The 11,477-nt window shown below is 31.7% G+C and overlaps 1 long non-coding RNA gene across 2 annotated transcripts; it reads right to left on the reverse strand.

The window, feature by feature from the left end:
• Positions 1-1,553: 1,553 nt before the first annotated feature.
• Positions 1,554-4,640, reverse strand: LOC139896991 (uncharacterized). 2 transcript variants are annotated; one of them, XR_011776411.1, is made up of 5 exons: positions 4,431-4,640; positions 4,110-4,218; positions 2,972-3,029; positions 2,502-2,667; positions 1,554-2,162 (listed from the first exon to the last, which is right to left on the reverse strand). It is a non-coding gene; the product is annotated as an uncharacterized lncRNA (long non-coding RNA). The 2 variants fall into 2 exon arrangements; XR_011776410.1 differs by lacking the exon at positions 4,431-4,640 and having other exon boundaries at positions 4,110-4,251.
• Positions 4,641-11,477: the final 6,837 nt, after the last annotated feature.

The raw sequence follows: 11,477 nt of genomic DNA on the forward strand, positions 1-11,477 counted from the left end.
GTTTTCTTTTTTTGCATTCTCGGGTTTTGAGGCCATCTAACAACATGATGAGATTCGAATGATACTTTAATACTTAATTTAAACTACTTGATTATCTTAACCTTATAAAATACACCACATCGTAAGCTCAGTTTGCCTATAGCAGCTTACAAGCCCCAAGCTCAGTTACACGTTTGCCTTAAATATCCTAACAGAAAGCTACTTGAAGCGTACAATTTTTAACTTAATAACAACAACAACAACAACAACAACACATTAACCTATCCCATCTTGCAAGTGACTTATATGCTTAATAAATTACAATACGCATGTACCATATAGTTGATGTAATATCAGGCATAATGTCAGAATCTCAAGAAACGTGTGAAAACATACAGTAGGTACCGAACTTATTCTTAGCATTTCAATCCATTAGCAAATCACTTCCAATTTTTAATTCGGTACCAAACTGTATAGTACCGGTTTATACCGTATCGGTACAGGAACCGTACAATTACTGAACTGATTATGTTGGTACGGTATTTGTATCAATGAATCTGATGATTGTGTCCAGGCTTATAATGGTTCAGTTACTAGAAAAGTAATTTTTCTAACATCTCATAGTCGCTGAGTTCGTAGTTGCATCATCAATGGGTATCACCAAAACAGTAATCAAACTTCTAAAGTGCAAACAAATAACAAACATACATATAACAAACTTGACAAATAGTTAACAAACATATAGAAAATTAGACATGTCAATTTACTTTAATATGTCTGTTTACCAATTGCAAACAACGTATAACAACCAACATGATCAAAATAAACAAGTACAACACTTCCAGATAACAAACATACAAAAAACTATAATAACATAACGCTACTACGTCATGAACAGAATGAAACAAACAGAAAATCAGAGATTGATGCATAAGATGAACTTCAGGTTTGATAGAGCATACCAGGCGAAATAGATGGCTGATCGACGAGATAATTCTTGAGTAATAAAAGTTATCGACTTCTTGGTAGCTGAAGGCAGCCGTATAAAACTCTTACGTAGGGTTCTGGTGTTTAAGGGCGTTGAGTTATAAATTAATCAGGGGGTATTTGAGTAATTTACATCCAAAAAGCTAGTTCAAATTTTCTAAACGCTTGTGTATGTAGCGTTTAATTTTAGAGCTTTTACTCAACCCTAAAAGCTAAGAGCTAGTTTATCCAAACGGAGCTAAATTAATAGTTAGGAGCTTTTTGATAAACGTTAAAAGCTAAACGCTCCAAAAAGCTCCTAAAAGCTCTTTGCCAAACACACCCATAGTGTCGCAACCACCCATTTTAGTTGACGAAACAAACACCTACTTCTTGCACTCTAATATACCATGATATCATATACAACTAGTTTATAACCCGCGATTTCGCGGGTTTTTGAAATAAAAACTTATGAAACCTATTTTGAGAGATATCAGAATATATTGGAATGAAAAATCATTGGCAAACGTGAAAAAAGTTTAATATGATGGAATATAATTCACAATGTTATTAAAGCACTTGTACAGTAAATTTAACAATTAAGTAACACGTCGTACAACACAATGGTTTAATGAATTCGTAGCAAGTATGAAAAAAAATGAATAGTAAATAAACAAAAACTGACATTTTATGTTTGTGAAAGCAATTTCCCGTGTCTATTGAACGTCTGATGTTGACCTGCAAACATTTTGAGAAACTTAGAGCTTATCATGGATAGCTACTAACGTGTGTGTGTGTATATATATATATATATATATATATATATATATATATATATATATATATATATATATTACGATGTTAATTATGAACAATATCTCTTATCAGAGTCAGCTTCAGACAACATATTTGTTGTAAATTTTGAAATAATATAAAACTATTCAATTGCAGCAATCTTAAAAAAATACTATATGAAGTCTGTAACAATAGATTCTGAATAAAGGTGCAAAAATTTACAAATAAGCTTACCTGAGTATTTGTCTTGTTGTTACCATTTTATGAGGTCGTGATCAAAGAACAATATAGACCAACCCTTGTCAGTTGTCACACTAACCAACTCCTATTTTTGTACTTGAACATTTTTATAGTTTGCTTACCATACATATTTCCATGGGCCACTACCCCAATACGTATCTTACCCAGTAATAGAGTCACCTCTGCAAGAAAAAAAAAAATACACATGATGATTTACCATACTATAGATTCATAACCCAAAATAATTTCACACATCCTATAAGTTGCTTGTTTACATAATTGTTTTACCCACCCAATATGCAACATATAAAATTGCACAGGGTTTTGACTTTGACTATGCAGATTGACAATTTTCATTTGTGGGAGCATAAGATGGATGTAAGTAATTCACAAGATCTATCAATGATCTTATGTTGTTTATATATTCCATAATTAAGTTATTCAATTGAGCCCAAATACATAATTTCAATAGTTCAACAACATAAATTGGAAAATTTTGATTTGAAGAAATAAAGCCATACCTAGTCATCAATAATAAGGCCCTTCTCGATGAAGGATTCATCGGCCTCTTCCAAATTATAACTTCAAGTGCAAGTACTCCAAAATTACGTACACAAATACATACGAAAGTCCAATATCTTTTGTCCAAATGCTTCAATCATTGTTTCATAAATCAAATGTCAAACACTGCACAACAATTATACTACTACAATATTATATATTCCCCACTAAAAATGATTTAGGATGTATTATACATAAAAAGACAGTTTACACAAATTATGACCAAATTGACCTCTTTCTTTTTAAGTGATTCATGTATCAAGTTTAGCCATTTGAGTGTTTGAACGTTACATGTGGTCGTAATACTTGACACATACTTGATCTACTGATAAGTAAATGGGTCAACATGGCAACATTCATCTATCACCCAAGTCACTTGACAACAAAAACATGTACCATACAAGAAAAAAAATAAAGTTTATGATCGTACCTGGAACCGGATATCCAAACGTCCAAGCAACAATGGTTGTGTTATGAGATTTTTCGCCCTGTAATAATTTGGAAAGTCGAAAATCAGAACCCGTTATTTAGTTAGAATTAACGAAGATCAGAATGGTTATTCTGACTACATGAAATTACAAACAAAAAGAGATACCAATCGAGGCAAGCATATCAAAATAGTTCTTCACTTTCCCAAAATGAGCTACGATTTTTAACGCACTTACTTTGTTCTACACTTTTACAATATAAGATTGAAGTTTCGAAGTTGTATCTACCTCAACAACAAAGTTAGGTTAATCCAAACTTTTTGTTTCAGCATATTATAAATTGAAGATAACATGAAAGATTGAATACAAACACTATACATCACAATAAATCTAAAGCTCAACATGTTATTTCTGTTTGGCTATTTTTTTAAGTAAAAAAATGTTGCTTCTAAAGGAGCCTTTCTATCTCTGAATATTGTAAAACAATCTGCACACCAAACAAATATAAAATATCACTATCATGTCACAATTTTGACAATACCAGTATAGTAAACTCATAGCTATAGTAAACTCATAGCTGGCTCCAACAAAAACAGTACCAATAAGTTATTTAAAATTAGTACGTGATAGATTTCGGACTCTTGTGCATGATTAGACAACAAAAGATCAGTTTTAGTTGGACTATAAACATGGAGACTATTCATATCAATGTATAATGACTAATAAATGCATAAAAATAATGACTTCAAACTGCAACTAAATCTAAATTTATGTTTTTCAGGCTAAACATTTGTACACAGAACTAACATCATGTGGAGCTAAACCTTTAAGCCTAATTATATCTAAAAGTTACTGTATCAAAGATAATGTATTTTATAACCTTAAGGTTTTCAAACCTTAATCTCTTCTTCATTATCTTTACTAATCATTTTTTGAATCAAGAATACATCCAAAGTATTGTTTCGTGTAAATCAAAATGTATTGTCCTGTTTAAATCATCATACTGAATATAACAAACATCAATCAAATGTATTGTTCTGTTTAAAACATTAAATCATTATACCAAACATAATAAATCTATCAATAACTACGTTGGTTTGAATCAATCGCTAACTACAAAGGTATTCACATAAAGAATACCTGACAGACACAACAAAATCAGCAATCGCCATGGCAACATCTTCAATTGATTTGTCTTTGTTTATGAAATGGATCTGCTTTTAATCCTAATTTCATACAAGTCTTTTGCCTATTTCAAGAACAAAATCACAATATCAAACCCTGTATCACTTAAAAACAAAAAATCATAATGCTTAACCAATGGACTGTGAGAATGTCAACAAAATCCAAATAATACTCAAGAACCCTACTTTCTTAAAAGTACACCTGCAATAGAATTTTTGACAATAAACATATGTATGGATAGGTAACAATTATAATTGATTGAGTTTGATTACACACCTGCAATGAAAACCTAACAATTTTGAATGATCTGATGAAGACCGAACGATTTTGATTTCATCTGATGCATGTTTAGAGCCGAATTTGATTTATGCAGCGTTAAAAAATTCTATCGACTTTGATATTTGACAAAAAAGGTTCAGAAAACAAAGGATTTTTTGAACCCTAATTGCATCTGCATGAATTGTTTCGATCCATAATAATTTTTGAGAACCCTATTTGCTTGAATGCTTTATTTCGTAATAATTTTTTATTTCGTAATAATTATTTCGTAACAAAAAAGGTTCAGAAAACAAAGGATTTTTTGAACCCTAATTGCATCTGCATGAATTGTTTCAATCCATAATAATTTTTGAGAACCCTATTTGCTTGAATGCTTTATTTCGTAATAATTTTTTATTTCGTAATAATTATTTCGTAACAAAAAAGGTTCAGAAAACAAAGGATTTTTTGAACCCTAATTGCATCTGCATGAATTGTTTCGATCCATAATAATTTTTGAGAACCCTATTTGCTTGAATGCTTTATTTCGTAATAATTTTTTATTTCGTAATAATTATTTCGTAACAAAAAAGGTTCAGAAAACAAAGGATTTTTTGAACCCTAATTGCATCTGCATGAATTGTTTCGATCCATAATAATTTTTGAGAACCCTATTTGCTTGAATGCTTTATTTGGTAATAATTTTTTATTTCGTAATAATTATTTCGTAACAAAAAAAGTTCAGAAAACAAAGGATTTTTTGAACCCTAATTGCATCTGCATGAATTGTTTCGATCCATAATAATTTTTGAGAACCCTATTTGCTTGAATGCTTTATTTCGTAATAATTTTTGGGAGCATCAGTTACCCCGTATTTTCTTCTTGGAGCGGGTTAAGGGTAGTTTTGACAATAAACAATTGAAATGGATGAGAGAGACAAATGTTAAGTGATCAAGTGAATCAATGGTTGTTATTGCAAGATGAGAGTTAATCCAATGGTCCATTTATTCCCATCTCAACCTTTTGAATGTTGATTAGCTAAATTTGACTTTGTTATTATATATAATATAGAATATAGATATAGATATAGATTACACGTATGTGAACGTTATTTTCCTGTAAGATTTTAATCTATAAACGTCTTGGTTGATCTCTTTTTTTTTTTTTTTTGAACAACGATTGGGATCACCCAATGGTGACTAATCCACCCGTTGTGATCGTTTCCCGTTTCGACTATGCCGATGCAGCGATGATAACTCCGCTCCCAACACTGCCCGGGAGGAAACCTTGAAACCGATCCAAGGACACGGCCAAGTAAAACCCCCCTCCCCTTTACCCCCAGACGATATGGTAAAACTGTCATGGGTGGATACGTCATGGGAGGGATGAAATTGTGTTTTTAATATGTAGCCAACGGGGGTCGAACTTCTGACCTCCCCTAAAGGAGGCAAGCCACCAACCGCTAGATCACATCACAACTTCAACATCTTGGTTGATCTACTCGCTATCCACGTTAAAGTGGAGGAGTTAGCTCCAAACTTTAACTCGGATAGCTTGAGAGCGCCAGCTGGTGCGCCAACCACCCATTTTACTTTCGCTAGCGCTGACAAAGTCAGGGCCCGCACAAATTTTTATATTTTTTTTAAATTTGCCCTTTAGAATATAAAAAACGCTAACATTCTTGTTGAAAATTTAATAAATTTATTATTGTATTCTTTTTTTTTTAAATTACTCTTAGTCAACTATAAGTACAACTCATTTCACACTAAATTTTACACACCTATTCAATACAAAAACTAATACATTTCATCCAAATTATTACTCCAAAATTTCACAAAAAAGTGTTTCAGCCTAACAACAATTCATCTAATGATTTTTACAATCATACATTCAACAATTCTACTCCGTCACTAGCTAATTCGTCTTCCAATCAAGCTAACAATTCATCTCTAATTCAAACACAACAACAACAACAACAACAACAACAACAACAACAACAACAACAAAACTCAATACCACATGTGTGGTGTATGGGGGAAGTGGGATGTAGACAATCCTTCCCCTATCATTGAATAAAGAAAAGTCATTTTTTCACTCAGAGTGTACACTCCAAGAAGTAGAGAAAGTCATCCTCCTCTTCCTTCGACGGATAAAGAGATTGTTTCCGAATGGACCCGGCCAATAAGTAGGAAATTTAATAAAAAATTTAAATTAAATATAAAAAATAAAACATGAGACGCCATGAAAATGGTAGGATCAAATTTCCATGAGTTTAAAACCTGCACATTCAATTTATGCTCTAAGTGACAGTCAAGTCGCCAATAAATCGACGCTTGTTGTTGACTCAATTAATAGGAGCCATTCTAATTCAAACAAGTTTTTCAAAATTTGCACCTAATCAAAAATCATTCTATCAGCAACAATATATTCAACAACAACAACAACAAATACCATTTAACCCACAACAAATACCATATAACTAATACTTTTCAAAACAAATATTTATATTTAACCAACAACATTTCTTTTCGCAACAACAAATATCATACATTCCACACTTCCAACACAACCAACTATTTAATCCGTACCTAAAACACAACTCGAAACCGAACAACGAGTAAAAAAAAAAATGAAACAAAAAGTACGTGAAACAAGTGAACGCATAAAATGTCAATTTCTGCATTAGATACCGTATGAAGAAAAAATATTAGCGGAACATTGGTACGATGCTTCGAAAAAACTGTCAATCAAAAACTCGAAAACGGCAAATTCTTTCTTAGAATAAGATTTGTTATTGGCACAATTGATTTGTATGATATGTGCTATATATTAAGTCATCCTTTTGTACAAGATTAAGTATTGATTTTTGTGTGAATTTATAACTTTAAATTTTAACAATTCATATGAATTACAGAGTATAATGTAATAGTTGTTTATTTCTTCGAATTAACTATTGATTTGAATTTAAACAATATGAATTTCATCAACCATTTTCATGGTAGATGAGACAACAATATGAATTTCATATGAATTATTATATGAGGCAACATCAAGCGTCGATTTATTGGCGACTTGACTGCCGCTTAGAGACTAAATTGAAATCCAGGCTTGATTTAAAACTCATGAAAATTTGCTTCTATCATTTTCATAACGTCTCGATTTTATTACTTTTTGTCATGTATGTATGATGTTATGCGAGGTGTATACGAAATAGTTTATATTTTACTAGGAAAAACTATTAAATACGATACAATTTTACACAAGATATTTATTTATTTATAGAATGGATATACTTAAACCTTGCTACAACACTTATAGGCAGTGTACCTAATCGTACAGTAGTGTAGTTTTTAGTAAGTCCGGTTCGTTCCACAGGGAAATCTTTAAACAAAGCTCAACGCTATATTAATTTACTTTTAAAAATACAAACATATATATAAGTAATATTATTATTATAAAGGGGGGTTTTTACCGTTTAATGACCGGTTTGTCGATTTTAAACTTTAGTCGCAGTTAAAACCAAATGTAAAATATTAAAAATGAATACAAGACTTAAATTAAAGCGTAAAGTAAATAACGATAATGAAATTGCGAATAATAAAAGTGCGATAAAATAAACTTGCGATAATTAAAAAGTACGATAATTAAAAGTGCAATTAAATAACAATAAATAAAAGTGCGATAATTAGAAGTGCAATTAAATATAAAATAAAGGAAATTAAATATGAAATAAAAGAATTATGCTTATTTAAACTTCCGTAATCATGATGTTTGACGTGTTGATTTTAGTTTTATGCCCATGGGTTAATTGTCCTTTATCCTGGATTATTTAATATGTCCGTCTGGTTTTTGTCCATAACAGTCCATCAGTCATAAATATAAAGTGCGAGTGTCCTCGTCAAATTATTATTATACCCGAAGTTAAATATTCCAACTAATTGGGGATTCGAATTGTAACAAGGTTTTAATACTTTGTTTAATGAATACACCAGGTTATCGACTGCGTGTAAACCAAGGTTTTACTACTTTGTTAACAATTACACCAATTACCCTTGAATGTAATTTCACCCCTGTTTTAATTATTCTAGTGGCTATTAATCCATTCCCGTATCCGGTTAAATGAACGATTATTCGTACATATAAATACCCCGCCCATCGTGTCCGATCGAGTGTATATGGTAATTTATAGGGACGCCCAATTGTAAATCTTTATATTAACATTAACAAACTTTCATTTAGTTAAACAAATATAAAGCCCATTAATAGCCCATAGTCTAATTTCTACAAGTGTCGTTCTTTTGTCCAAACCCCAATTATGGTACAAAGCCCAATTACCCAATTTTAGTAATTAGCCCAACATCATGATTACTTCGTTTTAAATAAGCATAATAATAACTTAGCTACGAGACATTAATGTAAAAAGGTTGAACATAACTTACAATGATTAAAAATAGCGTAGCGTTACACGGACAGAATTTCGACTTACACTCTTACAATATTCGCTAACATACCCTTATTATTAGAATTATAATTAAAATTAAAATTAAAATATAAATTATATATATATATATATATCGTATATATGAGAGAAGAGAGAAATAGATTATGAATTGTGATCAGAATTCGGTTGGCTTTATAGGGATTTTCGTTTTTTGGGGCTCCGCGACTCGCGGCAAAATCCTCTTCAAACTCCGCGAGTCGCGGAGAATGTATTTACAGCTCACACCCTTGGAGTCTTTCTCTGCCGACGGTTTTATAATATATATATAATATATATATAATTAATATAATTAATTATATATTATATTATATTTATATACATAGTTAACTTGTAATTTTTAGTCCGTTGCGTCGAGCGTTGAGAGTTGACTCTGGTCCCGGTTCCGGATTTTCGAACGTCCTTGCGTACAATTTAATATCTTGTACTTTGTGTTTTGAATCTTGTACTCTTGTAATTTCGAGACGTTTCTTATCAATAATTGGAACCTTTTTGATTGTCTTTTGTACTTTTGAGCTTTTTGGTCGTTTGCGTCTTCAATTCATCGAATCTGTCTTTTGTCTTCACCTTTTATTATTTAAACGAATATCACTTGTAAATAGAACAATTGCAACTAAAAGCTTGTCTTTCTTGAGGAATAATGCTATGAAATATATGTTCGTTTTTAGCATTATCAAATATTCCCACACTTGAGCGTTGCTTGTCCTCAAGCAATATTGTCTTGAAATACTAGAATCACTTCTTTATTCTTCACACTTTGTACATCAGTGATTTCTATATGGCGGTATAAACAATGGTAGTAACGATATGGTTTACAGTCCCACATGACTATAAAAATTTAGATCCATTAAGGAAATTGGATCTTTATGAAAACATTTGATCTTTTGAAAATTAAATCTAGTTTTTACCCTAGATAAGTTTTCCGGGATAACCCTTTACCGGTGTTTGCAAAATATTTTTGTGGGTTTGGTGGGTTTCAGATTTGAAAATTTTAGCTCAAACTTGCGGTTTTGTGTCACCCACTTGCTAACCTTGTATTTGGAAAGCAACACGTCCAGTTTACTTGTTCCGTATATTACCTTTCGGCAAACTACCGTCCGGTTGTAAAGGAAAGCGTTGAACAAGCAACTGTTAAGGCAATGTCCCGTGACATGCTTTTGATTATGGTCTATAACGTGTCGGACGCAATTACTATCCTTGGTAGGAGCAATAGTAAAGCTCACCCTTATAATTTTTCGGTCTGGCACAAGGTCCTGTCTTTGACCACTATGCAACCACCGTTCTTACGGTTGATACCCGATTTAGTTCAGGTGACCTAATGAATTCCAGGTGAATTCCTAGGATTTTACGTTCAATGGTAATGAACGCATTGAAAATAGGGTTTTCAGAAAACAAATCGGTTTGTAATTTTGATCAAAATATTTTCTCGTTTAAGCTCGAGTTTAGATATCATCGAGTTCCATGAGTTTGTAATTCTCAATCTTTAAGGTCAATCTCTAGGATTGAGTAATATCAGTCTTAAAAGCTGATTTTTAATCTTTAAGGAGATTATCCTTTCTGGGGATCTGATTCATTAGTCTTATCAAGCTAATTTGCACGGTGCCCCCCCCATTGTACGAGATAAATCCTTCTCATGGTTAGGATAAATCTGACCACTTGGTGACCCTGTTTAATGCTGAGGTCCGTGGATTTCCTGCTGATTTTAGTGATGACTTTTCTAGATTTTTCGTCAACCTACAGCTGGTCTGGACGACAACTTCATGACCTAAATCAAGAAGCGCGTGTCTTTTTCGGAAGACTTTACTTCCTTTTAATGATGGAATTGATTCATCGTGTAGATCCATCTCTTCTTTTCTTTCATCGGGTAAAACAGTTTAGTTTAGTTCAAAGCAAAAGTATTTTCAGTTATTTGTTACAGATATATGTGACATATGTTTAAAATAACTTGGTAAATTTTCCCACACTTGGCTTTTATTTTCCTTTTTATCGTCCTCTATTCCATTTTAAATGAATTTTGACATTTTAGTTTGTTTCTTAATTTATGTCCTTTCCGAGGTAACAATAATTTCGGTGTTAAAACCTAGTTTTATCGTTCATAAATATGTATAAACATGATTTGAATTCATTTAATTGAAAATTTTGAAAAATTTTACTAGAATTGGGTAGTCAGTATATAAGACTAGGTCTGATCTTTTTTATCAGAGAGCACTAGATTCTAATACAACTACTGCTTTACTAGTATTTTTAATGGTAACCAAGTGTTTAAGATAAAAATTTTAAAATCTGAAAGAATTTAACCCCTTCCCACACTTAAGATCTTGCAATGCCCTCATTTGCAAGAAATCAGTAACAATTTAAATTATTGAGGGTGATTTGTGTGAAAATGATTAAATTTTTACCAAAGTTTCCAAATATATTGGCGTTTGTTTGCTGAATGATAAATGGTGCACATCATTTGTTCATTCCGTCTTGTTGTTATTTCACATATATTTTGCATCTTGTCGTCAAAATTAGTTGCTTTTGCTGAACTTAATGCCAGTCTTTGAAAATGCGTTGTTTTACCCTGT

The sequence above is a fragment of the Rutidosis leptorrhynchoides genome, chromosome 3 (assembly GCF_046630445.1).
Source record: "Rutidosis leptorrhynchoides isolate AG116_Rl617_1_P2 chromosome 3, CSIRO_AGI_Rlap_v1, whole genome shotgun sequence".
NCBI classification, from domain to species: Eukaryota; Viridiplantae; Streptophyta; class Magnoliopsida; order Asterales; family Asteraceae; genus Rutidosis; species Rutidosis leptorrhynchoides.